Source organism: Somniosus microcephalus, chromosome 16 (assembly GCF_052327205.1).
Source record: "Somniosus microcephalus isolate GS21.2 chromosome 16, FLI_Smic_1.0, whole genome shotgun sequence".
Classification (NCBI taxonomy): Eukaryota; Metazoa; Chordata; class Chondrichthyes; order Squaliformes; family Somniosidae; genus Somniosus; species Somniosus microcephalus.
The window spans coordinates 72,091,588-72,118,973 of record NC_141002.1 but is presented as its reverse complement, the minus strand read 5'-3'; the positions used below and the strand labels follow the sequence as shown (position 1 = coordinate 72,118,973).

At 43.3% G+C, this 27,386-nt stretch overlaps 1 long non-coding RNA gene across 1 annotated transcript; it reads right to left on the bottom strand.

Annotated features, from left to right (window-relative positions):
- Positions 1-1,356: 1,356 nt before the first annotated feature.
- On the bottom strand, positions 1,357-26,345 carry LOC147106265 (uncharacterized). Its single transcript, XR_015081475.1, has 3 exons — positions 26,250-26,345; positions 19,996-20,069; positions 1,357-1,652 (listed from the first exon to the last, which is right to left on the bottom strand). It is a non-coding gene; the product is annotated as an uncharacterized LOC147106265 (long non-coding RNA).
- Between the last annotated feature and the right edge of the window lie 1,041 nt (positions 26,346-27,386).

The following is a 27,386-nucleotide window of genomic DNA, read 5'->3' as shown; positions in this document are numbered from 1 at the left end:
AGGAATTTCTTCACCCAGAGAGTGGTAAACCTGTGGAATTCTCTACCACAGAAGGCAGTTGAGGCCAATTCATTAAATATATTCAAGAAGGAGTTAGATATATTTCTTAAGGCTAAAGGGATCAAGGGATATGGGGAGAAAGCAGGGACAGGGTACTGAATGTGGATGATCAGCCATGATCTCATTAAATAGCGGAACAGGCTCGAGGTGCCGAATGGCCTACTCCTGCTCCTATCTTCTAAGTTTCTATGTTTTCACCGGTGGAGTGGAACCATTGGAATTTCTGTCCAATATGGTGATAGAATGATGATTTTTTTTTATTTGTCTCATTGCTACGTCTAGTGCTGATATTTATAGTATAGGGAACATCATCACAATTTCATTTACTTTACCCATTTATTCTCAGCCGCTCTTGTTGATTACTTTTTGGCTATGATAAGCCTCCTCTAAACCTTAAACTTGCTGTCATTTGCTCAAGATTTGGCACTTTAAATTCCCCCATGGATTCTGTTCCAAAACATTTTCTTTACCCGATTCAGTTTTCACTTGTTGCCAGATGGCAGAGTTAGGGATGCTGTCAAAGCTGGGAAATTGTTTTTGCTTTCAGTTTGCCAATGCTGGGAAGTAACTCACCTCAGCCAAGTTTCCCTGCATTGTTTCAACTGCTAGTGAATCTGAAATATTCCAGCCAAGCCAAACAATAATGTGTTAAAGTTTACTTTCTACCTTTAAAACCAACAATAATAGTCTCTAAGAGCCAAACTTTGGTATTGAATAATAGATTCAGTTCCAAAACTTCTAACAAAATAAGGTCACAATGGCAGTCAAGAGTAAAAGTAAATCTAACTAATTTAGAAGTGCAAAAGAATTGACTAAAAGTGAAAGGAATGGACGTTCATTCACACTACAATTGTAAAGTACGTATATGCAAAATGGTTTTGCTTTCACACTGATGCTGCAGTTATACTGTAAATGCACCCTGACTCCTAAGTCAGGGCCCAACCTAACACTTTGATGAAACAGAGTGAGACTTCCTGGAGGAGACAGTTTCACTGCATTTCACTTCTCAGTCAGTTTGGGCCTTGACAACCAATTTACAGTTCACAAGTTTCTTGTTGGCAGAAGCTGAAACTGGTTTGCACCCAGGCTAAACTTGTAGTATGAATGAACCACTAGGTTCCTGCCTCCAAAGTTGTGCTCTCGAATCAGGATCATTTTTGCACTCTTCTTGCTGAATTTGCAGATTGAAAACACTCCAAAAATAAGTATTTCCACACTTTTCTGGAAATATTCTCACTCATTCACATGCATGCAAGAAAAAAATTATATAAAGTAACACTGAAAACAACAACAACTTACATTTATATAGTGCCTTTAATGTAGAACAATTAAACAGTGCTGTTAGGTAGGGAGTCCCAGGATTTTGACCCAGCGACGATGAAGGATCGGCGATATATTTCCCATTACTCAGTAAAGGGTTGGGGATCCAGCGGAACTTGGTCCCTTCCCGAATTCTGGCTTGCCTGCCAACCTTACACTGCATTCCCAGGCCCATGAATTTCAGGGCTACATTCTCCAGTCACTCACTGCATTTTGCTTCATTGCGATTGTTAACCTCTCTTCACCAACATGAACAATGTTCTGTGCAAGGACTAGAAAGCAAGAGAGTGGCACTAGTACATGAGCTCTTGAAGTTTAATTATAAATTTTCATGTTACTATGTACATCAAAAAACATACAATATATTTTTTACAGTTTAAACACTGCATTGTTTCTGATCATTTTGCTCATAATACAAAAAGATGAATAATATATATAATTGTGAACATTTTGAAATTAATCAAATTGTATATTGCTTGAGGGGTTCAAATAGCAACAGCCACAGACAAAAGCCAAATGGTGTATAGGTGGCATAAAAATCTAGGGATTAAGTTACAGCATTATAGTCATTCTTTACTGTCTTTGCAAAATGAAAGCAATAGTTTTGACAGTTAAAAGTAGAGCTTAAGTGACATTGAAGACTGCAAGAGATAATTGTAATGTCATCCCAGCAAAATGTGTATACAAATGATTCTCATGAAGGGACAATGATGACATTTTTTTGCTGTTCTGAAACAGAATTACAAGAGAGTTAACATAATACTGCATCAGAAGCTGTGCGTTGTAGGTATATTTCAGTTGTGAGAAAGTGCCCACAGCATTGTGTATTGTATGTCTGCACACTTGCAAAACAAACCTAGCGCAGCATTGCGTGACTTCCACCAAAACATTAACCTATCCTCTTTCATATATTGAACATTACCATTTGTTGGTGCTACAGGCACAATATCCTGCACTTCTGGTTATCAAATGAATGTTTATTTAATATTTTTTCCACAGTGGCTCTATGCATTTTGCTTTTTTGCTGAAATAGTTCATCTTTTAGATATATTTTCAATACAAGTTTTTCCTACTTTTTTTTTACTATGAATGAGTGAAAGACGATGCCATTTGGACAGAAGAATGAAATGGTATTCACCTTAAGTGCTCTTTGATAGCATGATACAGCACAGAAGGAGGCTATTCGTCCCATCGTGCCTGTACAAGCTCTTTGAAAGAGCTATCCAATTAATCTCACTCCCCTGATCCTTCCCATAGCCCTGATAATTTTTCCCCTTCAGGTATTTATCCAAGTCCCTTTTGAAATTTACGCCTCGGGCGACTGTCTGTGTGGAGTTTGCACATTCTCCCCGTGTTTGCGTGGGTTTCCTCCGGGTGCTCTGGTTCCCTCCCACAGTCCAAAGATGTGCGGGTTAGGTTGATTGGCTATGATAAATTGACCCTTAGTGTTAGGGGGATTAAATACGTGGGGTTACGGGGATAGGGTGGGATATGTGTTGGTGTAGGGGTTACGGGGATCGATGGGCCGAAATGGCCTCTATCTGCACTGTGGGGTTTCTGTGATTCTGTGAATCTGCTTCCACCATCTTTCAGCCAGTGCATTCCAGATCATAACAACTTGCTGTGTAAAAAAAACTGTCCTCATGTCGTCAAGGTAGGTGCTCGACAAGGTAGATGCAGAGAGGATGTTTCCCCTCGTGGGGGAATCTAGAACTCGGGGGCATAGTTTCAGAATGAAGGGTCGCCCTTTTAGAACTGAGATGAGGAGGAATTTCTTCTCTGAGGGTCGTAAATCTGTGGCATTCTCTGCCCCAGAGAGCTGTGGAGGCTGGGTCATTAAATACATTTAAGGTGGAGATGGACACATTTTTGCAAGATAAGGGAGTGAAGGGTTATGGGGAGCAGGCTGGGAAGTGGCTTTGAGCCCAGGATCAGCCATGATCTTATTGAATGGTGGAGCAGGCTCAAGGGGCCACCCGGCCTATTCCTGCTCCTATTTCTTATGTTCTTATGTCCATAGTTCTTTTGGCAATCACCTTAAATCTGTGTCCTCTGGTTACTAACTCTTCTACCAGTGGAAACAGTTTCTCCTTATTTACTCTATCAAACCCGTTCACGATTTTGAACACCTCTATCAAAACTCCTCTTAACCTTATCTGCTTGAAGGAGAACAATCCAGCTTCTCCAGTCTGTCCACATAACTGAAGTCCCTCATCCCTGGTACCATTCTAGTAAATCTCTTCTGCACTCTCTCTAAGGCCTTGACATCCTTCCTAAAGTATGGTGTCCAGAATTGAACACAATACTCCAGCTGAGGCCTAACCAGTGTTTTATAAAGGCTTAGCATAATCCTTGCTTTTTACTCTACTCTGCTATTAATAAAGCCAAGGATCCCATAGGCTTTTTAACAGACTTCTCAACATGTCCTGCCACCTTCAATGATTTGTGTACATACACCAGGTCTCTCTGTTCCTGCACCCCCTTTAAAATTGTACCATTTAGTTCATATTGCCTCTCTTCATTCTTCCTACCAAAATGTATCACTTCACACTTTTCTGTGTTAAATTTCATCTGCTATGTGTCTGCCCATTTTACCAGTCTGTCTATGTCCTTGACCTGAAACGTTAACTGTGTTTCTCTCTCCACAGATGCTGCCTGTCCTGCTGAGTATTTCCAGCATTTTCTGTTTTTATATCCTCCTGAAGCCTGTTACTATCCTCCTCATTGTTTACTACATTTCCGAGTTTCGTGTCATTGCAAACTTTGAAATGATGCCCTGTATACCCAAGTCCAGGTCACTAATATATATCAAAAGTGCAGTAATCCTAATACCGACCCCTGGGGAACACCACTGTATACTTCTCTCCAGTCTGAAAAACAACCGTTCACCACTACTTTCTGCTTTCTGTCCCTTAGCCAATCTCCTCAGTGATCCATGCTTTGCCGATTCTGCTGCCGCCAAGTTTGTCCAAATTCATACAAGGAAGTTCTTTGTGTGGCAAAAGGCACAAGTCAAAGAACTATTCACATGTGGAGACCTTCTGATAACATGTCTTGAAACCTGTAGAACAACCACCAGCACAGATGCATTATAACCACACCTTTTGTCTACATAGGTATTTTGTGTATCACTGTTAGCTTGATAAATGTGGAGATACATTACTGTATGAGCCTACTGTTGCTCTCTAATCTGACATGGATGTAACGGTGATCATAACTGATGCTGCTTGGTGCATGCTCCCATGATGGGCAAGTGGCAGCACTTCAATGATGGACTAACATACTCTTAGGCAAGATAAACGGTGCAACAAGTGGTTCTCATTTTCCTGGACTCCCAGCTTCATCAGACAGACTGGGCCATGAATAGAGTAAAAAATACTGTCACTAACATATGGCAGCAGACCCACTCTTGTGTCAGAAGCAATCCCATTGAGAATGAAAGAGGGCGTCAATGTACCTCGTAGGCGATCTTGCACAGTGTACTTTCACTCCTGGAACCTGTATTTGAAACCAGCCCAAACCGATGGGATAAAGGTTCACTCTTTGATGGCTGTAAGAAGGAAAGCCTTTTCACACTTCTCAGAAAGTACTTTAGATATAGTGAATTAAGCTGCTTTAGTAGTGCTGGTCTGCTGTGACCGTGCCACTTCCTCAGTGCCTGGTCGAGCACAGTCAGCTGCAGCTCCAAACTAAACTTCTTGCATTTGCTATGACGACTGGCTAGGAACGTTTTTCTTTTTTTTGCACTGGCCAGCCTTATCAAATCTGGCAGGTTTTCTTTGGGGAAGCTGCCAACTGTATGAGGCCTCTGTGTGGGGAGACAGCAACACTAACATGGCTGTACAGCAGCTTATTATCAGCTTTACTTTGAAGTGCAGTGACTGTTCCTATGTAGACAAATGGAATAGCCAATTTGTGCACAGCAAGGTCCGTCAAACAGCAATAAATGGCAAGTTAGTCTTTTTTTTTGCTTTGAGATGTTTCTGAAAGACATGATCAAGTGCTGTGGAAGTGCAAGTCTTTTCTTTAGGTATCCCATCAAAAAGGCATTGCTGCATTGGAGAAAGTTAAGAGAAGGCCGACTAAGATAATTCTAAGCCTCGTGAAGCGAGAGTTGCAGAGCTGAATTTGTTTTCATCAAAGAAAAGATAGTTAAGAGAGGACTCGATCAAAATTCTGAAAGGTATAATAAAATACACGTGAACAAGCCTTTTAATTAAAGTTGTGGTTGTTGTACAATAGGACATGGCTATTACTCCAATAGATCTGATATGGTTGACGTGTTGCAGGACATCCTCCATTTTATAAGGATAGTCCTACACGTATGGGGCACCATCCAATTCCATATTATCGTTTTAAAATTGTATTTATTTACTCATTCACGGGATGTGGATGCCACTGGCAAAGCCAGCATTTATTGCCCATCCCTAATTGCCCTCATTGGGTGGGGGGGGGGGGGAGGGGGCGTTGCCATGGGATCTTTTAAAGGGTTAAATTATGAGGATAGGTTGCATGGACTAGCCTATTCCCTTGAATATAGAAGATTAAGGGGTGATCTAATTCAAGTGTTTAAGATAATTAAAGGGTTTGATAGGGTAGGCAGAGAGAAACTATTTCCTCTGCTGGGAGAGTCCAGAACAAGGGGAGTAACCTTAAAATTAGAGCCAGGCCGTTCAGGAGCGATGTCAGAAAGCACTTCTTCAGACAAAGGGTAGTGGAAATCTGGAACTCGCTCTTCCCCCGAAAACCTGTTGAGGCTAGGTCAATTGAACAATTCAAAACTAAGATTGATAGATTTTGTTAGGCAAGGGTATTAAGGGTTATGGAATCAAGGCGGGTAGATGGAGTTAAGATACTGATCAGCCATGATCTAACTGAATAGTGGAACAGGCTCGAGGGGCTGAATGGCTTAATCCCGTTCATATGTTCAAAGGATAAAAGATCATGAGAAGCTATCAAGTGTAGTAATAATTAATAATAGAGAATACTGGAAATACATAGCAGGTCTAACAGTATCTGTCAGAACTGGTTTAGGATGCTGTACAGCCCCTATATTGGATTGGAGAGGTCGAAACGTGTGAAAGCAAGAGTACAGCTAACTATTGTTGCAAAGAGGCAGCAAAAGGGTTTAATAACATGTAAACATGTTTTTAAAGCCTAGAAAGAATTGAAAATTGCTGGATAATATACAAAAGTTATCTCAGTCAGGCTGTGAAAAGGAAGGAAGAAAAAGAGTGGGGAAACCAGCTCCAGAATGGAAGGGAAAGGTATAAATAATAAACAGAAAGATCTTGGTGATCTCTTATGGTACTCTGAGTGGAAAATGAATACTGCCGTCATTGTGTTTGTGTGTGCAATGCCATAAAGAGCTGGTGAGAATTAGAAATTAAAAATCGCTCCAAAGGCAGACCAAGTTCACACAAGGTGCAGCTGTAAAGTCTGTGGGTTGTTTAGCTAATTAATGCACAGACTCCAAGAGTAACTTAAAACAGGACTTTACTATTCGAAGGTCAGGGCGAATCTGCCCAATAACTCCTGGCACAACACTTATATACTGGTGTGGTCACCGTCGGTATTACCGTATACAGAAGCCAAACAAAGTAGTGCCACACCTAAAATAGTTCTCTTAAAGGTGAACGGTTACATACAATAGTTCTCTTAAAGGTAGACGGGTACATACACTACAGCAGCGATGTCTGGTTTATAAGGTAAACTGCTCAGTTCCACAGTAGGTAAAGCACAAATGACAGATGTTGATAAGAGGTGCTTAGTACAAATGGTACAACTTCCCTATGTGTACTGTTACAAAAATAAAGAAAATGCGAGTGTTAGCCCACTTCAGTCTTATTCAACTTAAAAGAACAATTTCTCTCTGGAATGTGTCCTGCTGCCGAGGACAAAGATCTCCCTCCCGTGCAGCTTTCTGCCTTTTTGGTGTGTGTGTGTGTTCTGATTTTTAAAAGCTTCTCTCCCTGACCAACAGAGATCGAAAACGTTCTTCAACACCAAGGTGCTAGCTGTCTTTCTGAATGATCAGACACGTTAGTAAATTGGCCATTGTTTGGTTTTAGCAGAACCAGTTCCCTATCTTGCATTTTAATCACTCTCGTCTGCCGATGGTTTCACAATCCTATGTAACTGCCTTGAGAAGCTAACCCCTGTTAGGTGAGATTTTGTTCAAAAGGCATTTTAAAGGAGCCAAAGTTCAGGTCCTTTCCACAGAAAAATGGCCAAACAATCCCAAACTGTGACAAGAGGGTACAACACCAGTGCTGGTGTGATATGATAATTTAAAAAAAATTGAGACACCAAGGTGAAGGGCCCGAAATCCATAGTGCAGGACCCCACAATTGTGTAAATAAAGACAATGAGGTAAATCAGAAAGACGTGTTTGATTAGGTGATGTCAAGCTTAGCTTTAAAAGTCCAAATGTTGTAGAAGAAAGATGAAGCTACAGAGTCCCACAGTTTTGAAATCCTGGGAAAGAATGAGTTGGACTAGGAAAATTGGGTGGGGTGTAAAACAGGTGACTATCTCACTGCTGCCCATTTCCCACCAGTAGGAACAGTTAAAATTGACCCCGAGTTTTGAATTCAACATGGTGAGGATATAGAAGGGAAAATTGTAGCTCGAACACTGAAATCTGCTAACTCAGCACAGAGTGGGAATCAAAGTGTCTAATATTATTGTACAACATTAATTGATCTTAATGAAGTTGCATCTCTTGTTCTTTAGCACTGTCCCTCCTAGTCTTCCATTCTCTAATTCTTTCTTCCACACTCTCTCCTTCTCTCATCATGTCTGACTGTTTTCTCTCCATAAGAAATGTAAGTAAATGTTCCCTTTTAATATATCTATATGAACTTAAAATAACAACAGAAAATGCTGTAAAAACTCAGCAGGCCAGGCAACATCCGTGGAGAGAAAATAGAGTCGACGTTTCGGGTCAAACCCTTTTTCAAAACTGGAAAGGAAATGAAATAGATCGAAAGGCAGGGCTGGGAGAGAACAAAAGAAGTGAAGAGACATTAAGAGGTATTTAAAATGAGACGAGATGGTGATAGGACTAGTGGAGACAAAAGACAGCTGAGATTAGGTGTGAAATGTTCTGGCAGAATGAGACAGCTGCCATGTGGGAGAGAGAAAAAAAAGGAAAGGGGGGGGGGAAACCCAAAACAAAGGGGTGGTTAAAAAATATAAGTAAAAATGTAATAGGGGCCGAGGTTATGATCTGAAATTATTGAACTCGATATTGAGTCCGGAAGGCTGCAAAGTGCCTAATCGGAAGATGAGGTGCTGTTCCTCGAGTTTATGTTGAGCTTCCGTGGAACAATGCAAAAGGCCAAGGACGGTGAGGTCTGAGTGGGAATGGAGCGGTGAATTAAAATGACAGGCGACCGGAAGCTCGGGGTCACACTTACGGACTGAATAGAGGTGTTCCGCAAAGCGGTCACCCAATCTGCGTTTGGTCTCCCCAATGTAGAGGAGACCGCATCGTGAGCAGCGAATACAGTATACTAGATTGCAAGAAGTACAAGTAAATCGCTGTTTCACCTGGAAGGGGTGTTTGGGGCCCTGGACAGTGGGAAGGGGGGAGGTATAGGGGCAGGTGTTACATCTCCTGCGCTTGCACGGGAAGGTGCCAGGCGAAGGGGAAGGGGTGCTGGGGGTGATAGAGGAGTGGACTAGGGTGTCTCGGAGGGAGCGGTCCCTACGGAATGCTGAAAGGGGAGGGGAGGGGAAGATGCGTTTGGTGGTGGGATCACTTTGGAGGTAGCGGAAATGGCGGAGGATGATCCGTTGAATGTGGAGGCTGGTGGGGTGAAAGGTGAGGACAAGGGGAACCCTATCGTGGTTCCGGGAGGGAGGGGCAGGGGTGAGGGCAGAAGTGCAGGAGATAGAACGGACACGGTCGAGGGCCGTGTCAACCACGGTAGAGAGGAATCCTCGGTTGAGGAAAAAGGAAGACATGTCGGAAGCACTGGTGTGGAAGGTGGCATCGTTGGAGCAGATGCGGCGGAGACGGAGAAACTGGGAGAATGGAATAGAGTTCTTACAGGAGGCGGGGTGGGAGGAAGTGTAGTCCAGGTAGCTGTGGGAGTCAGTGGGCTTGTAGTGAATATTGGTCAATAACCTATCCCCAGAGATGGAGACGGAGAAGTCGAGGAAGGGAAGGGTAGAGTCAGAGATGGACCATGTGAAGGTGAGGGAAGGGTGGAAATTGGAGGCAAAGTGAATGGAATTGTCAAGTTCAGGGCGAGAGCAGGAAACGGCACCGATACAGTCATCAATGTATCAGAAAAAGAGGTGAGGGAGGGGACCTGAATAGGACTGGAACAAAGAATGTTCCACATATCCCACGAAAAGGCAGGCACAGCTAGGACCCATGCGGGTACCCATAGCAACACCTTTGATTTGGAGGAAATGAGTGGAGTTAAAGGAGAAGTTGTTCAATGTGAGAACAAGTTCAGCCAGGCGGAGAAGTGTAGTGGTGGATGGGGACTGGTCGGGCCTCTGTTCAAGGAAGAAGCGGAGCGCCCTCAGGCCATCCTGGTGGGGGATGGAGGTGTAGAGGGATTGTACGTCCATGGTGAAAAGGAAGCGGTTGGGACCAGGAAACTGGAAACTGTTAAAGTGGCGGAGGGCGTCCGAAGAGTCATGGATGTAGGTGGGAAGAGACTGGACAAGGGGAGAAAAGATAGAGTCGAGATAGGAAGAGATAAGTTCCGTGGTATGAACTTGCTCTGATCCAGTTACAGTAACCATGGCAACAGTTGTAAGTATTGCTGTAAGATTATTTTTGGCAAATGTGTGTGTGTATCCAGAAATGTTATTCTACCTGATTTCTGTGATGAATTGGTGTTCTGTCACATTTCAAATCATAAAATAGTCTCTCTCTATATATATTTATTATCTATTTATGAGATGTGGCTGTTCATTTTAAATTTCATTACTACCTGCTGAGCGAGAATCCCCCAGCAATCTGTTTCTCTTTCCTAATGTTTTCTACATGGCAGAGAGGATGCACATTACTGTCAGGTATGCAAAATGTCACTTCAAAGGCATTATTCCTATGCAAATATATTTTGATTGCAAAACCATTTAATGTAGACTGCTCATTTTATCCTCAAATCAGTCAATATAAAGTGCTGGGAAACACAAGAAAGTGGGCTGGGGTGACACATCTGGGAGGAGTTTGGGAAATTATCACTTTAATTTGATAAGCTTGGTTGAGCTATGGAAGAGACCTTTGTTTTCCTCTGTCTCAAATGGTAGGAGAGGTATTGCACTCCAAAATCAGCAGCATTCATCGAGGCGGAGGAGATTCTAAGATGGTTAGACGAAATCTAATTCGTTTATGTTAACCATGTTTAGTTTTACTCAGAGTTAGTGAAAAGCCCATGTTCTTTGTTATTTTTGTACATACAATGAGCTCTAAATGAAATGTTCTGTAAGCAAGTGAAATCTGTTGTATCAATTTTCTGCTACTATCTAATTAATATTATTGAACCTGATTTGTAGTTTATAGCCTAAGTCACATGGTCTTGATCGTGTTTATTCTTCTGCTATCATAGGACTAGGGGAACACAAGGGGTTTGTATTAATTCAGTAACTATTACATTAACAAGGATGCCTGTGCAACCCCTAGGCAATACTACATTACTGGATATTGTGCATATAAAATCACATTACAGTTTGTCGGGAGATATGGCTTGCTTATCAGAGCCATCCTTGACATTGAACATGAGAGAAATATCTGAGCAAAGACCAAAAAGACCAAACATGTACTAATTTTATTTCGGGATATTTCCCCTCCTATTTACACTGGGAAGTTTAGTACCAACTGAACTATTGGGGGAGCTTGTATTTTTAGACAGGGGCCAAAAATATGTTGCCACTCTTATTTGGTGAGTTAGTCTATCTAAACAGTTACCATTGTCCCCGTCCCTTGCCACTTGCAAGAATACTGTCCATTCTCGAGAGTTTAACAACTTGTATGTTTTTTTCCTGATTTGCCATTTTATATCAAGATATTCAAATTATTTCAAATGACTACAAAAACCAACTACAGCTTCTCTTTTCCTTCGCCAAACTACCTCTTAGCTTGATACCACACATATGGTGTAATATACAGCTGTGATGGCGTAATGGGTGAGGAGCAGTAGAAGGTGAGAGGGATAACTCCTGGTAAACTATATCCTATAATAATAATACAGCTTTTAGAAATGTACTTGCAAATGGGATTCTTTTCTAGACTGAGAAAATCTGATATTTGTAATTGTTTAATTAGTTTTATATATCTCTCGTTACCAAATAGTACTTGTTGAAAACCTCCCTGGGAAAAGAATGACACCCAGGACATGACCTGATCATATATTTCATACTCAATGATCAATCAGTTCACTCAGTGACACTCCAGATACTTAATATTTTTAGTGGATGTCCCATGCCCACCACTTTTACACTTAAAAAATGTAAAAGAAGAAAGACTTGCATTTATATAACGCCTTTCATGACCTCAGAACTCTCCAAAGCGCTTTACAGCCAATTAAGTACTTTTGAAGTGTAGTCACTGTTGTAATGTAGGAAATGCGCACATCAGGGACACACAATCAGTAATGTCATAATGACCAGATAATCTGTTTTAGTAAGCTTGGTTTTAAAAAATAAATGAAGAAATAAATTTGCGCTATTTACGTATCGTATTAAATAAATAAATAATCTGTGGAAGTAACATGGTATAATTACATAAAGATGCATTGCCTGTTCATTGTAAATACATAAATAAACCTGTCATCAGCTGCACCTTTTTTTTAATTCACTTAGGGATATTGTCCATCCCTAATTGCCCTTGAGAAGGTGGTGGTGAGCTGCCTTCTTGAACCACTGCAGTCCATGTGGTGAAGGTACTCCGACAGTACTGTTAGGTAGGGAGTTCCAGGATTTTGACCCAGTGACGATGAAGGATCGGCAATATGCTTCTAAGTCAAGATGGTGGGGAACTTGGAGGTGGTGGTGTTCCCATGCGCCTGCTGCCCTTGTCCTTCTAGGTGGAAGAAGACACAGGTTTGGGAGGTGCTGCCGAAGAAGCCTTGGCGAGTTGCTGCAGTGCATCTTGTAGATAGTACACACTGCAGCCACAGTACACCGGTGGTGGAGGTCTTGTTGCATGCGGGCATGGACTGCTTCATTATCTGTGGAGTTGTGAATGGCGCTGAACACTGTGCAGTCATCAGCGAACATCCCCATTTCTGACCTTATGTTGGAGGGAAGGTCATTGATGAAGCAGCTGAAGATGGTTGGGTCTAGGACACTGCCCTGAGGAACTCCTGCAGCGATGTCCTGGGACTGTGATGATTGACCTTCAATCACCACAACCATCTTCCTTTGTGCTAAGTATGACTCCAGCCAGTGGAGCATTTTCCCCCTGATTCCCATTGACTTCAGTTTTACTAGGGCTCCTTGATGCCAGACTCGGTCAAATGCTGCCTTGATGTCAAGGGCAGTCACTCTCACCTCACCTCTGGAATTCAACTCCTTTGTCCATGTTTGGACCAAGGCTATAATGAGGTCTGGAGCCGAGTGGTCTTGGCGGAACCCAAACTGGGCATCAGTGAGCAGGTGAGTAAGTGCCGCTTGATAGCCCTGTCGATGACACCTTCCATCACTTTGCTGATGATTGAGAGTAGACTGATGGAGCGGTAACTGGCAGGATTGGATTTGTCCTACTTCTTGTGGACAGGACATACCTGGGCAGTTTTCCACATTGTCGGATAGATGCCAGTGTTGTAGTTGTACTGGAACAGCTTGGCTAGAGGCGCGGCTAGTTCTGGAGCTCAAGTCTTCAGTACGATAGCCGGGATGTTGTCGGGGCCCATAGCCTTTGCTGTATCCAGTGCGCTCAGCCGTTTCTTGATATCACGTGGAGTGAATCGAATTGGCTGAAGACTGGCTTCTGTGATGGTGGGGACCTTGGGAGTAGGCCGATATTCATTGTATATAAAAATAGGATAAACACAATATACACTACATATGTAATTGTATAAATACATATATTTGTGTATATTACCCATGCACCCCAGAAGATTTTTCAATCTCTCAGTCAACCTTCAGATGCATACTGTAGAGAGCAAGGGGAATCCAAATTATTGGCCACATATGACCCCCCAAGCCCTGGCAATCTGAACCTTGACATCTGGGCAGCTTATACTTCTTATGCGTTTACATTTCATGGGTTTGGAAGTTTGGAAAGGGCTATTTTTAGCACTCTTTCTTCATTGCCGGATAAGTCCTAAATCTGAATACTTGGATCTGTTAGTATCTGCAGCTTGAGATGTATGCAAATTAGTGTGAACATGGATTGAAACTTTATGTGACTCCCACGATATGTGGTCCATGATGATACACACTTATATGGCCCACGAAGACAAAAATATTGGACGCCCCTAAAGTACAGCACTGACTTCCCCCACTTTGATACTAACGAGCTTTACTTTAACAGCAGGTTTCTACACTGATTCATTCAAAGATCCCACTTTTGATCAAATTGACCTATATCAAAGAATGTTTATTTCCCCGCTTTTCAATACATTCTAATCTATTGAATGAAATCGCTGCTTCTCTCACACAAATGACTAATAATTACATTAAACAGAATAAACTACTACAATGATTTCTTTTAATAATGAATTTGATTAATATCTCGATATTTCCTTGAAGATTTTTATTTGAAGTTGAAGCTCAGAATCCACATGTGCATGCTGTAAAGTATGTACTGCCTGAGTCCATAAGCCCTTGTGTGCACTGCCTGTTCTCCTCTCCTCTGCAGGGACCAGGTGCAGCCATTCCTCAAGATGTGATTTTTCTTTAAGCTGCTGCTTGTGGGGCTGCAATAAGGCACATGGGATTGGGGGCAAGGTATTGACTTGGATAGAGAACTGGTTGGCAGACAGAAAGCAAAGAGTTGGAATAAATTGGTCTTTTTCCGAGCGTCAGGCAGTGACTAGTGGGGTACCGCAGGGATCAGTCCTAGGACCCCAGCTGTTCACAATATATATTAATGATCTGGACGAGGGAACTAGATGTAATATCTCCAAGTTTGCAGACGACACACAGCTGGGTGGGCGTGTGTGCTGTGAGGAGGATGCCGAGAAACTCCAGTATGATTTGAACAGGTTGGGTGATTGGGCAGAAGCATGGCAGATGCAATATAACGTGGATAAATGCGAGGTTATCCACTTTGGTGTTAAAAACAGGAAGGCAGATTATTATCTGAACGGCAATAGATTGGGAGAAGGGGAAGTGCAACGAGACCTGGGTGTCCTTGTGCACCAGTCGCTGAAGGTAAGCATGCAGGTACAGCAGGCGGTTAAGAAGGCCTTCGTAGCGAGAGGGTTCGAGTACAGGAACAAGGATGTCTTGCTGCAGTTGTACAGGGCCTTGGTGAGACCACATCTTGAGTATTGTGTGCAGTTTTGGTCGCCTTACCTGAGGAAGGATGTTCTGGCCTTGGAGGGAGTGCAGTGAAGATTCACCAGGCTGATACCTGGGATGGCAAGAATGACATATGAGGAGAGATTGGGTCGATTGGGCTTATACTTACTGGAGTTTAGAAGAATGAGAGGGGATCTCATTGAAACTTATAAAATTCTAACAGGACTAGACAGACTAGATGCAGGAAGGATGTTCCCGATGGCCGGGGAGTCCAGAACCAGGGGTCACAGTCTAAGGATAAGGGGTAAGCCATTTAGGACTGAGATGAGGAGGAATTTCTTCATCCAGAGAGTGGTGAACCTGTGGAATTCTCTGCCACAGAGGGCGGTGGAGGCCAGTTCATTAAATATATTCAAGAAATAGTTGGATATATTTCTTAAGGCTAAAGGGATCAAGGGATATGGGGAGAAGGCAGGGACAGGGTACTGAATTTGGATGATCAGCCATGATCTCATTGAATGGCGGAGCAGGCTCGAGAGGCCGAATGGCCTACTCCTGCTCCTATCTTCTATGTTAGATACATTAATTTAAAGGCCTGTAAATCTATGCTTAAAAACGCTTATCAACAAAAAATGAAATGAACTAAATGTCTTGTGATTGATTTGGCCTTTGTGATTATTTTCTGGTTGTTTCAATTTTGTGCTACAGATGGCTTAGAGCAATTGATCTGAGTGTTTACTGTTTAGTGTTGTGTATGTAATATGTGTGCTACTTTGAACCTATGGACAGGACTGCACTACTTGTAGGGCGTAGTGATACGCAGTACCACTCCTGGCCATGGGGTATAAATAGTACTGTGGGTACTGATCTCCCCTCAGTTCCCGCCTGTGGGCATGAAGTAAAGATCTACGTGTAGTCCCTACCTCCAACCAGTAAAGACCTGTTTGAGTTATACGTTTAAGTCTTTGTGTTAATTGTTCAATACAATACACATACTTAACACTGGCGACAAGTCAGGTTCTTACCCTGCGGCAGTTGAAGAGAGGTTTCAAACATCACCACCCCACTAGAAGCGACAGGCTTTAGGACTCTGAAGCCTCCATCAGCGACTGAGCACTGGAATGCAGCAGCCATCCTGACAGCTTCCAGCGACTGACAGAAGTCTTTCTGCAGTTTCCTTGTTCAACCTAGGTGGTGGGGTAAGCCGTGCAGTGTTGGCTGCAAAGACAGGGCTGGGGAAGTTGGAGAAGATAAGGGCGATCGCAATCCCTGATAAGAGCCGCGGTGAAACGCGTGAGCGGGTAAGCCAGAGCCCGGGAGGGAGCGAGCAAGAGCCGCTTCGGTCGGGAGCCACTTCGCTATCCAGCGATCGCATCCGCTGATAAGGGCCGCACTTGGGCGATCGCGGCGAAGATAGGGGCCGCACTCGGGGGCTGAAGGGAGACGGCGTCGGGGGACGGGTGAAGACCGCCAAGCGCGGGAAAACCGCCATTTTGTGGGCGGAGGACGACGGCAAGAGCGGGAAGCCGCCATCTTTGATAACAAGTAAAGAAAATAAAATCTGAGAAATTGCAAATCTACAATGCCTAAACACGGGAATATTAGCACCTTTGATAGTGACCTCGAAGATTGGGCCATATATGTTGAAAGAGTAAAAAATTATTGTAAGGCCAATAAAATTCGTGACCAAGATAAAGCTCTAACATTATTAAATTTAATGGGTGCGAAGACATACGGGCAATTGAAACACCTGTTATCACCAGATGAACCGGCGGATAAGACGTTCGATGAGATTGTTACTGTCCTGAAAGATCATCTAAACCCCACGCCGCTGATGCTAGCGGAACGATTTAAATTTTATGACAGAAGGCAGCTACAGCATGAAAGCAATGCTGAATATTTGCTGGAATTGCGTAAATTAGCGAAATATTGCCAGTTTGGAACGGGACTGACAGAGGCACTTCGAGACAAATTTGTGTGTGGTTTATTTAAACAGGATACACAAAAGCGACTGCTCGAGGAGAATGAGCTGACGCTTGAGAAGGCGGTCACTATGGCAGCAGCACACGAAGCCGCAGCGAGAGGCACGGCAGTAATGCAGCTATGGTCACCGGAGCTCAGTGCACACAAATTGGGTGTGAGTTCTGGCAAATGTTATCGTTGTGGAAAGACAACGCATGATCAGAACCAGTGTTGGTTTAAAAACCAAGAATGTAGAACTTGTGGTAGGCTTGGACATATAGCTAGAGTATGCAGGTCAGGGAAGAAGACCAGCAACAAGAAGTCACCGCAAGGAAAATACGCAACGGTACACAAGGTGACCGAACAGGAGTCCGATTCAGACGCTAGCAGTAATGAACTGGCTAGCTTAAGAGTACTCAACGCGGGTAAGGGTGCAGACCTCCAGACAATTTGGGTCACTCTTCAGATAGAAGGAGTCCAAGTAAAACTGGAATTGGACACTGGATCGGCATTGACGGTCATAAATAAGAAAGATTATGGAAAGTTATTCCAACATATTCCCCTACAGGATACGGGGATTATATTGAAAACATACACGGGGCAAAGAGTGTATCCCATCGGGAAAATAGAGGTTGCAGTGGCCCACAAGGGCGAAGACAGTCAAATAATGGACTTATATGTGATATCTGAAGGAGGTCCTCCACTACTAGGACGGGAGTGGATTAGGAAAATGAATATGGACTGGCATTTCCTACAAACAATAACGAGTGAGAACTCGGTGAAGATAGTCGGCCCAGACTCTGGAACGGATGATGGTAAGCCCAACTCAGGTGCAAAAGACAAAGTTTCAGCACAGAATTCCACTGAACAACAACAACATAGTTTAACTGTGGATTCTGAGTCTGGCAAGTCTACTGATGTGCCCATTTCTGAGGGACACCGGGCTCGAACTCAACTCCATTTCAAACTACAACAGCAATTAGAACAAATGCTTCGCCGTTTTGAGCAAGAGTTGAATGCAACGAAAGAGTTCTTTGATATAGAGTTGGAGAATCTGGAAAGACAACAGAAGCAGCTGATGGAGAAAATGGAGCAGGAGCACACAAAACGTCTGATGTCAGAGGAGTTAACGGTCAGCCAACTCCTGCATATGCTGAAGGACAGGACTCTGAAATGGGAAAAACTTGAACACGAACTTCAATATTCAAACGAAAGGGGTTCGGAGCTCTCAAAGGTTATTGGAAGAGCTGAGGTGGCAACACAGACTGAGATGACTGCAACAGAGCAGCCCTTGGATGCCAAAAGTACGCTGACTCACGTCAACGTAGAACAACAGACCGCTGAAACAGCTGCTCCGGTAGAGGGATTGAATAGTCCGATCAATCAATCTCCAAAAGAAGTTGAAGTAGTAAAATCTCAAATGAGGTCATTAGTAAACGACTTGCTGAAAGCCCAGAAAAAGCTGGATGAAGAGGTACGCATGAAGAAGTCTCTTCAGGAAAGATGTCTGGACTTGGAACAAAAGCTGGCTAACGCCCAGCTGGGTATGGAGGAAATAGAAGACCCTCTCGCTGGCCTAGATCAGGACGACACCGAATATTACTATGTCCTGTCCTGCCCAACTTGTAACTTCGACTCCCACCATACAGAAATCATGGAGGAGCACCGAAAGTCTACGGAACATCGGGAGAAGGTGGCTCTACTACGGAAAAAGGAGGAAGAGAAGGAGGAACTGCGCATGCAGCTGGCAGCTGACAGTGGAGCCCAGAGAGTCTCCAAGAAGCAGAAAAGGAAAAGTCGAAACAGAAGATGACCCATCTGAACCATTATTACCTCTACCAGATCACACACGTGGTCCCTCCGAACGGAGCCAATTCAGTTCGGAAGTTCAAACTGTTAAATCCATGGAAGGACTATTGAATGAGTCACTCCAGCAACGTGAACCGACTACACCACAGAGATTGAATCTGTGAACTGTTTTCCGCAGAGACTGAATCTGTGATCTGTTTTGACATGAAGTTATCTATGTATCTATGTTATTCTGTTATGTAAACCTGAAGTTATATATGTATATAGGTTATTATGTTATGTTAAATGGGGAGATGACTGTAAAGCTAAGAAGGGAGGAATGTTGTGTATGTAATATGTGTGCTACTTTGAACCTATGGACAGGACTGCACTACTTGTAGGGCGTAGTGATACGCAGTACCACTCCTGGCCATGGGGTATAAATAGTACTGTGGGTACTGATCTCCCCTCAGTTCCCGCCTGTGGGCATGAAGTAAAGATCTACGTGTAGTCCCTACCTCCAACCAGTAAAGACCTGTTTGAGTTATACGTTTAAGTCTTTGTGTTAATTGTTCAATACAATACACATACTTAACATTTAGTTTAGAAATAATTGGCCAACCAAGGTACAGTTTTCTCATATATTAAAAACGCTATAAATTCTGGAACTCTAGGATACCATTCTATAAAAGGGTCTGCACCTGAAATGTTAACTTGTCATTTCTCTTTATAGAAGCTGAAAGGCCAGCTGTGTACTTCCAAATATTTTTTGATTTTATTACAGTTTATTGAGTATTTATATCTATAGACCAAGCACATTCTTGATGTGTGCTCATCATCCTTCAAAGATGTTATCACACTCAACTCAAATCTGGAGAAACAGAAAAGCTAACTAAGGCAGATAGAGCACCGAATAATTGTTTAACACTAGAAATTCTTTGAATTGCTAATGGTATTTCTATTTTTAATATTCAGCTTTCAACTCAGCAACATGGATACAAACTTGGCTCAGGGATAGAAAACAGAGAGTTGTGGTGAATGGCTGTTTTTTGGACAGGAGGGAGGTATACAGTAGGGTTCCTCAATGTTCAGTACTAGGACCACTGCTGTTTTTGATATACATTAATGACTTGGACTTGCGGGTACAGGGCACAATTTCAAAATTTGCAGATGACACAAAACTTGGAAGTGTCGTAAACAGTGAGGAAGATAGTAATAGACTTCAAGAGGACATAGACAGGCTGGTGGAATGGACGGACACATGGCAGATGAAATTCAATGCAGAAAAGTGTGAGGTTTTGGTTGGAAGAATGAGGCGAGACCATATACACTAAATGGTTACAATTTTAAAGGGGGTGCAAGAACAGGGGGTGTTTACGTACAAATCTTTGAAGGTGGCAGGACAGGTTAACATAGGGTGACCATACGTACCCGTTTTCTGGGACAGTCCCCGGATTAGGTACTGTGTCCCCAGACAAACAATGTCCCCGGAAGCATCCCCGGTTCTGGAAACCAATCCCCAAATAAAATGTTCAGTGATTAAATGTAAAATAGTTTCAGGCAATAAACAAGAACTCTGGCCTACAGATTTAGGAAATTAAATTTAAAATTTCACCCCCATTAGTTACATCCATAAACAGTACACTATAATTAGCTATCGCAGGTGTGGCTGATGTTTCAACAACCTGGGTCGTGACGTGCTGGAGACGCCGCCCACCATGATGTCAAACCGGGGTGACTGAACTGACCAATCAAAGCAAGGGAAATTGAGCTGCATTTACGTCATAAATAAATTAGACGAATAAAGTGCGGGCAGAGGCGTGATTATCCAGTGAAAGACGGAGGGCTAATGGGTGGTGTATTTGTGAAAGAACAGAAACAGCGCGCCAAATTTAAGAAAGTAATTTTAATGAACCAGTATCTTGTAAGTACTTGGATATGTTCTGTACTTAGTGATTGAGGTGTTTTATTCAACCCCTAATTCTAAAGAACTCTGGACCCCAAAAAATGATTTATTTTCATAAATGCTGATTGAGCACAGATTCACTTTTTAGGCCTGTTCATCTTTGTTTTTAGCTTGTGTGCAGTGATACTGATATAAACACTAGTAGTACATTAGTGGTCAACAGATTAGTGGGAATGGGGCAAAGGAGGAAGTCTCTTGGCTGCCTTAGATTGGACCTCAGATGCAGAGCAATATGACCAGCACCAGCAGCAGCAGCGGCAGAACCAGCCTGCTATTGAGACCCCTGCAGTTGGACAGCAGAGAACGGAGCAGCAGAGGGGTGAAGCTCGCAGGAGGCACTGCCTGCGACACAGGGTGTACAGGCAGAGGCTGAGTTTCCTTGACATGTCGGAGCAGCAGTGTCTCAGGAGGCCCAGGTTGTCACATCAGGTGGTGGCAGATATCTGTAGCCTCCTAGAAGAAGACTGGTTCCCTGCTGGACCTGGTGGCCATGTGTTACCAGTGGCTGTCAAAGTTACCATCACCATCAAGACTTTTGTCTCCAGATCCTTCCAGTGCTCTGCTGGAGACACATCCAGGATTTCCCAGTAGATGGCCCACAAATGCTTAAGACAGATGGCTGATGGGTTGTTTGCCAGGGCCAGCAATTATGTGAACTTCGTCTGCGATGACACCAGTCAGAACGAGTGGGTGCTCAGGTTTGCGGCTCTGGCTGGCTTCCTACAGGTTCAGGGCATCATCGACTGCGCACGCCTGGCAATCTGCGCACCCCCAGATCAGTCAGGAGTATTTGTGAATCACAAGGGCTTCCACTCCATCAATGTGCAGCTGGTATGCAACCACAAAAAGATATTCCTGCAGGGGTGTGTAAGATTCCCAGGGAGTTGCCATGATGCTTTTTTCATTCGGCAGTCCAAGCTCCCTGACCTCTTTGGACCTGCAAGCACACTTAAGGGGTGGCTGCTTGGAGACAAGGGATGCCCACTTCAAACTTGGCTGATCACACCCGTCAGAAACCCAACCAATGAAGCCCAGCAGCATTACAATGAATGCCATATAATCACCAGATGTGTGATCAAACAAGCCATCAGCATGCTGAAGATGTGATTAAGGTGCCTGGACAGACCTGGAGGTAACCTTCAGTACACACCAGCCAATGGTTGTAGTGTGCTGCGCTTTGCATAACATTGCGCTGCAGTGAGGTTTGGACCTGCAGGAGGAACGAGGTGCAGAGCACAGATCGTCTGTGGACGATTCCTAGGAGGAGGAGAAAGAAGGTGATGAGGGCAATGCAGCACCAGCTGCTCACATTGCTGTTAGGGATGCCCTTATTCGTGCAAGGTTCATTCAAGTTACACCAGTGGACCGATGTCAGAAGCACATGTAACGGCCACCATTTCCCGCCCCCTCATCCCCACCCATCCACCCATGTCACTAACACAAAACAGTCCTGCAAACAACCAGCCACTCCTTGCACATCCCCACATTGGTCCCCGTCAATTTATGTCTTGCCATTCATCATCAATCAAGTTAAAAATCAACTTGCCACCCAACAACCAAGAATGGGCAAGATGGGAAAGTGCTGCACACTAATTAAATTTATGTGATTCTGCTAAAGAATGGAAACTTCAAAACATAACATTCTCTCATACACCCATGTACATACCCTTGTGTAACTACTAAGCTTTATTATTCCTTTTCCTTCCACTCCTATGCGGTGCAACCCCTGCAGCTTCAGCAGAGGTAGAGGCAGGATGCTCAGATCCCGGCTGACTGCTGAGATGCTCTTAGCCGATGACCTCTGGGTTTTAGAGCCTTTGAAGGCCTCGCCAAAGACTGCTCCACCTGCACCTGTGCAAGGGCAGACTCAGCCATCGGGAGATGAGGCAGCATGTCGGGTACTGACTGGGGGGCAGGGGGCAACGGGTAAGAAGTGGAAGGGCTTTGAGTGGAGTCCCCACTTCCATGTCCTCTTTCGCCATCATCCCTTTCATGGGCCAAAAGCTCTTCACTGCTACCACTCTGCTGGAGAGCACTTTGGTGTATATCAGTGCAGCGCTGCAAGGCCAAGGCTAAGGTAGCTGCCATCCCATTCAAGGCGGCAGACATGTTGGCATCCCGAGTGTGCACAGCCATGTTCAAGGCATGCATGGACTCATTTGATTGACAGGTTTGATGTTCCACGGAGTTGGCCACTCTATCCATGCAAGAAGACATCATCGCAATGCCCTGCAACATCATCCCACTCGTGCTTGAGGCGGACTGCTCCATTCTCTCTGCAATCGTGGTTAGTGTGCTTGGAAGGCCTGTCAGTACAGAGCACATTCTCTACTGCTCATCAATGATTATCCTTTTCATCAACGGCCCCCGGGGTACAGCATCTGTGTCCAGCTGGGCAGTGCTTGGAGAGGACAGCACCCTCCAATGCGTCACAGCTGTTCCTGCCACCAGCATCTGCTCTTGCTCACTTGTGAAGTGTGAGTCACCAGGTGCGAGTATCTGAGCTGGTGTATGGTAAGTATGAGTCCTATGACTGTGCACCCTCAGAACGAATCAGCTCCTCTGAGGATTCATCGTCCGTGAGGTCCATGCTGCACGCATGAAGGCCCTGGCAGAGAGAAAATATATGAATTAGTATTAGCAAGCTAAGTATGTTGTAAGTTATCATTATGAAGATGATCATATTTCACTCGCTGTTTAAATCAAATCTACATGACTGAGTGTTGTATGACATGTAGGTCGCTGATATTTAATTGTGTCACCAGATAGCTGGGAAGTCTCCATCTCTGATGGCCTGGTACACCGAAATGCCACTAATCTTCAGCGCTTCCTCCTTTGCAGTTGTTAGCTGGGAATTCTGTGGAGGACCACCTCCAGTTCTCTCCCTTTCCGTAGTGTTCTGTGCTCTCTTTTCCCACAACGGGGGAAAGAACAGACCTATGAGTGACTGTAATGGCACGTGTTCACCTGATGGATGCAGTGCATTTAGTGAGGGTGACTATCAGGGAGAGGCATGAAATTGCATAAGGATGAGGGTGAGTGACAGTGGTGGATGGATAGATGTGGATGTGAGAAAGTGCATAAAAATAGATGGATAGGTGCACCAGGGACCCGGGTTCGAATCCGGCCTCGGGTGACTGTCTGTGTGGAGTTTGCACATTCTCCCCGTGTTTGCGTGGGTTTCCTCCGGGTGCTCCGGTTTCCTCCCACAGTCCAAAGATGTGCGGGTTAGGTTGATTGGCTATGATAAATTGACCCTTAGTGTTAGGGGGATTAAATACGTGGGGTTATGGGGATAGGATGGGATATGTGTTGGTGTAGGGGTTACGGGGATCGGGTGGGATATGTGTCGGTGCAGGCTCGATGGGCCGAAATGGCCTCTATCTGCACTGTGGGGTTTCTGTGATTCTGTGATTCTGTGACTTGCAAGGTAAATGAGTGTGAGGAGTGATGTGATGGACTAGGCTCGACAAGACAGAGTGATGTGCACAGCAGGATGTAGGAGAATGTGCAACTGTACTGCCTTTCCTGAATTGGTTAGGTCATTAAAGTGCTTCCTGCACTGAATCCAGGAGCGTGGCACAATGCTCCTGCTGCTCACCTCCTGGGCCACCTCCAGCCACACCTTCTTTGTGGCAGCAGCAGGTTTCTTCCTCCTGTTGCTGGGGAAGAGCATCTCTCTCCAGCTCCTCGCAGCCCCCAGCAGTGCATCAAGAGCGAGGGTTGTCACTGAGGCATGCATGGACTCACTTGATTGACACGTTTGATGTTCCACGGAGTTGGCCACTCTATCCATGCAAGAAGCCATCATCGCAATGCCCTGCAACATCATCCCACTCGTGCTTGGGGCGGACTGCTCCATTCTCTCTGCAATCGTGGTCAGTGTGCTTGGAAGGCCTGTCAGTACAGAGCACTTAGCAGCCTTTGAGCATCCTGAATCCATGGTCACGCCTCGTCTTCTCTTGCTTCCAACTCCATCTCCTCCAAATTCCATCTTTGGATTGGCCCTGTAAATGCTGGAGTTGAGATTGTGCCAGGTGGGTCCTCATCGTGCCCTATGCCGTACAATCGACGGAAGTGAAATGATAATGAGCAGTCTGCATTAAAATGTCACTGACAGACGCGCTGAACTTACTTCTGGGTTTCCCACGTGATATCAGACCCCCCACCCCGTTCCCAATGCGCCTCCGAGTTAATATTGGGGCCTATATTTTAGTTTAATTTGATCAGTTGTGGTCACCATTTTATATTGTCGCTATTGCTTTTTTCAAACATCCTCCTTCGGAAACATTCTATGGATTGGGAAATATTGTGGCGTCGTGCTCTTACCTGTATGTGAGCAAGGCACTCCATAAAATCTGAAAATACTCATATGGATGAGAGGACTGCAAGATCCATTATGAAGTCAGTCTGCATAGAAAGGTTAATGTATAACTATTGCTGAAATATTCAGGCCCGTCTAACCATGGTGATGCATGTTAATTACCTTTGTTAGAGCACGACTGTTTTACTAAATGTAAATGAGTATGCTCAAGAAAAAGGTTTGAACAATGATAATAAAATAGCTGGCAGACGTGAGTGCTGAACAAAGACTATTTCGAGCTCGTGTAAGTGAAGGTGCCTGAATCAAAACTAAAGTTCAACCCTCTCATCAGTGAGCCGGAGAGATGTTAAAATCATTGTGTCGAAGATATAATTGTACAGTGCTGATCTGCATAATGTGCTTATTATTATTGTTCTAATAAAAAAGTACTTGACACAAAAAAAATCACTTATTTTTGTTGAATTGGATTTAACAGGACATAGGGTGATTCTTAAACTGGTATAATTTAGTCCTCAAAGGTAACTTGGTTGAAATCAATACAGCTGCCCCTTCTTGTAATGGCACGTATGCTGTACTGGAACAATATTTCACCATGTGCACTTGTTGCTGTCTTGAGTGAAATTCTTTTGACTGTAAATCAGAGAATATTTTGCCCACGACAGGTCACCAAGTCGTGCAGTAATTTATAGATCACTATATATTCCCAGAGATATTCAGAAGTGTGTCAAAAAGGCTTGAGATATTTGGAGTTATACTATTCCTATCTTAACAGTAAAACTGACCATTTTAGGTCCTCAGCAACACCTTGGGACAAAACAGTGCAAACCTTCAAGATTGAAGACAGGAGAGAACATTTTACATCTTAAGACAATTAATCATTTATGCATGTTTCTCTGCCCTTTGGAACCATCATATAAAATGCTAGTGTGTCTAAAATGAATGAATTTCCTGTTCAATAGAGCTGTTGCATTAGGTAAGTAATTTTTTTTCAGGCTATTGCTTTCAAAGACTTAACAACCACAACAAAATGCTCATTTTAAATAATGTCCAGCCAATTTTCCAGAGCTGAATGGAATAAAATCACAGCATATTTATTATTAATGGTAAATATTACTGAATTTGATATTTATTCAAATTTGGAGTTGAGAAGCTGCAGATTCATTGAACAGACTTTACATGTGGTAATTTCCTGTCTAAATTTATTAACTCTAAAGGAAACATTAGATCTCACTACACGTATTTCTTCATGGCTTCAATTCTTATAAACACATCTGCATTAAATAGTGATACAGTGCTTAATATAAGGAGTTAATGAAGTTTCCTTTTTATGAGTTTAGTTCAACAAAAGCTGCAATCTCTAAAAACAGATTTGCACAGATACTGGGAAATATTCACCTTTTCGTCTTAAACTTGAATCATGGACTTCTGCTGAACCTCAACTGAGCCTTTATAATGCTCGCTGAAACAGTCTTTGTAAAGAACAAAGCCATAGACCACAACATTTATAGGCTATTCAGGTCAAGAGAGCAGCCAGAAATAGATTTGTTTGGACATCTATTGACGCTGTATAAGAGCACCCAGCTGTTGGCTTGCTGAAGCCATCCAGACAATGTGTGCTATCTAATGCAGCTTGACTCATTCTTACATTGAGTGATAGCTTTAGAGTAAAAGTGACTGGAATACTAGTTCCAGATTCTTATGTTTAATTGCGGAAACCAGGATATATCGGAAGATATACTGCTTTCTAAACTAAACAGAGCTGGCAAACATTTGTTTTATCTTGGACTGCATGTACAAACACATATAAAATTAGAGTTGATAATTAAGCTGCTAATTTGAGCTGAAATTTAGACTCTTTCACTAAACAGGTTTGTGTCACTCGTGTTCTGTCTAAGCTGTGTTTTTCTAGTCTTGAAATAAAGATAATTTATTATTTAGGAATATACCAGAGTTAAGTTGTAATGGTGTACTACTAGTAGAGAGTAAATTAAGAAAATAAGCACATGTAAAATCATTAGTATTCTGTTTTATTTAAATATACATAGAGTAAATAAACATTGATACATGGGGCATATTTTACCTAAATCTGGCACAAAATAAGTACATTTATACTAAAAGTATTCACTTTGATCCAGTGCAAGCTGTTTCATCATAATATCACCATATCACCCCATAATTGTGGTTAAAAACATGCCAATAATACTTTAGCTTCATTAACCTCACACAAATTCTTGCCTCCACTGCAAAGCAAAAATAGCAGAGTGAAATTGTTGCAAATGAACAAAAGAAATGCAAAGCTGCTGTTTGGGAACAGTGGGATCTGTCATTGTTGAACAAAACATGGAGTGAGATTGCTACAAAAATACATTTCCTGTCCCACGTGGGCTGGGCAGCAGGTAAGAGTTGGATCCTCATCAATGAAGTTCGAATGTTTGGAAACAGATTAGTTGGCTGCTTTAAAAAAAACAATGGTTTTTCTATTGGCTGGTGATGGTCGATCTGACCTTCCATCCTAGCCCGTGACCTTTTCCT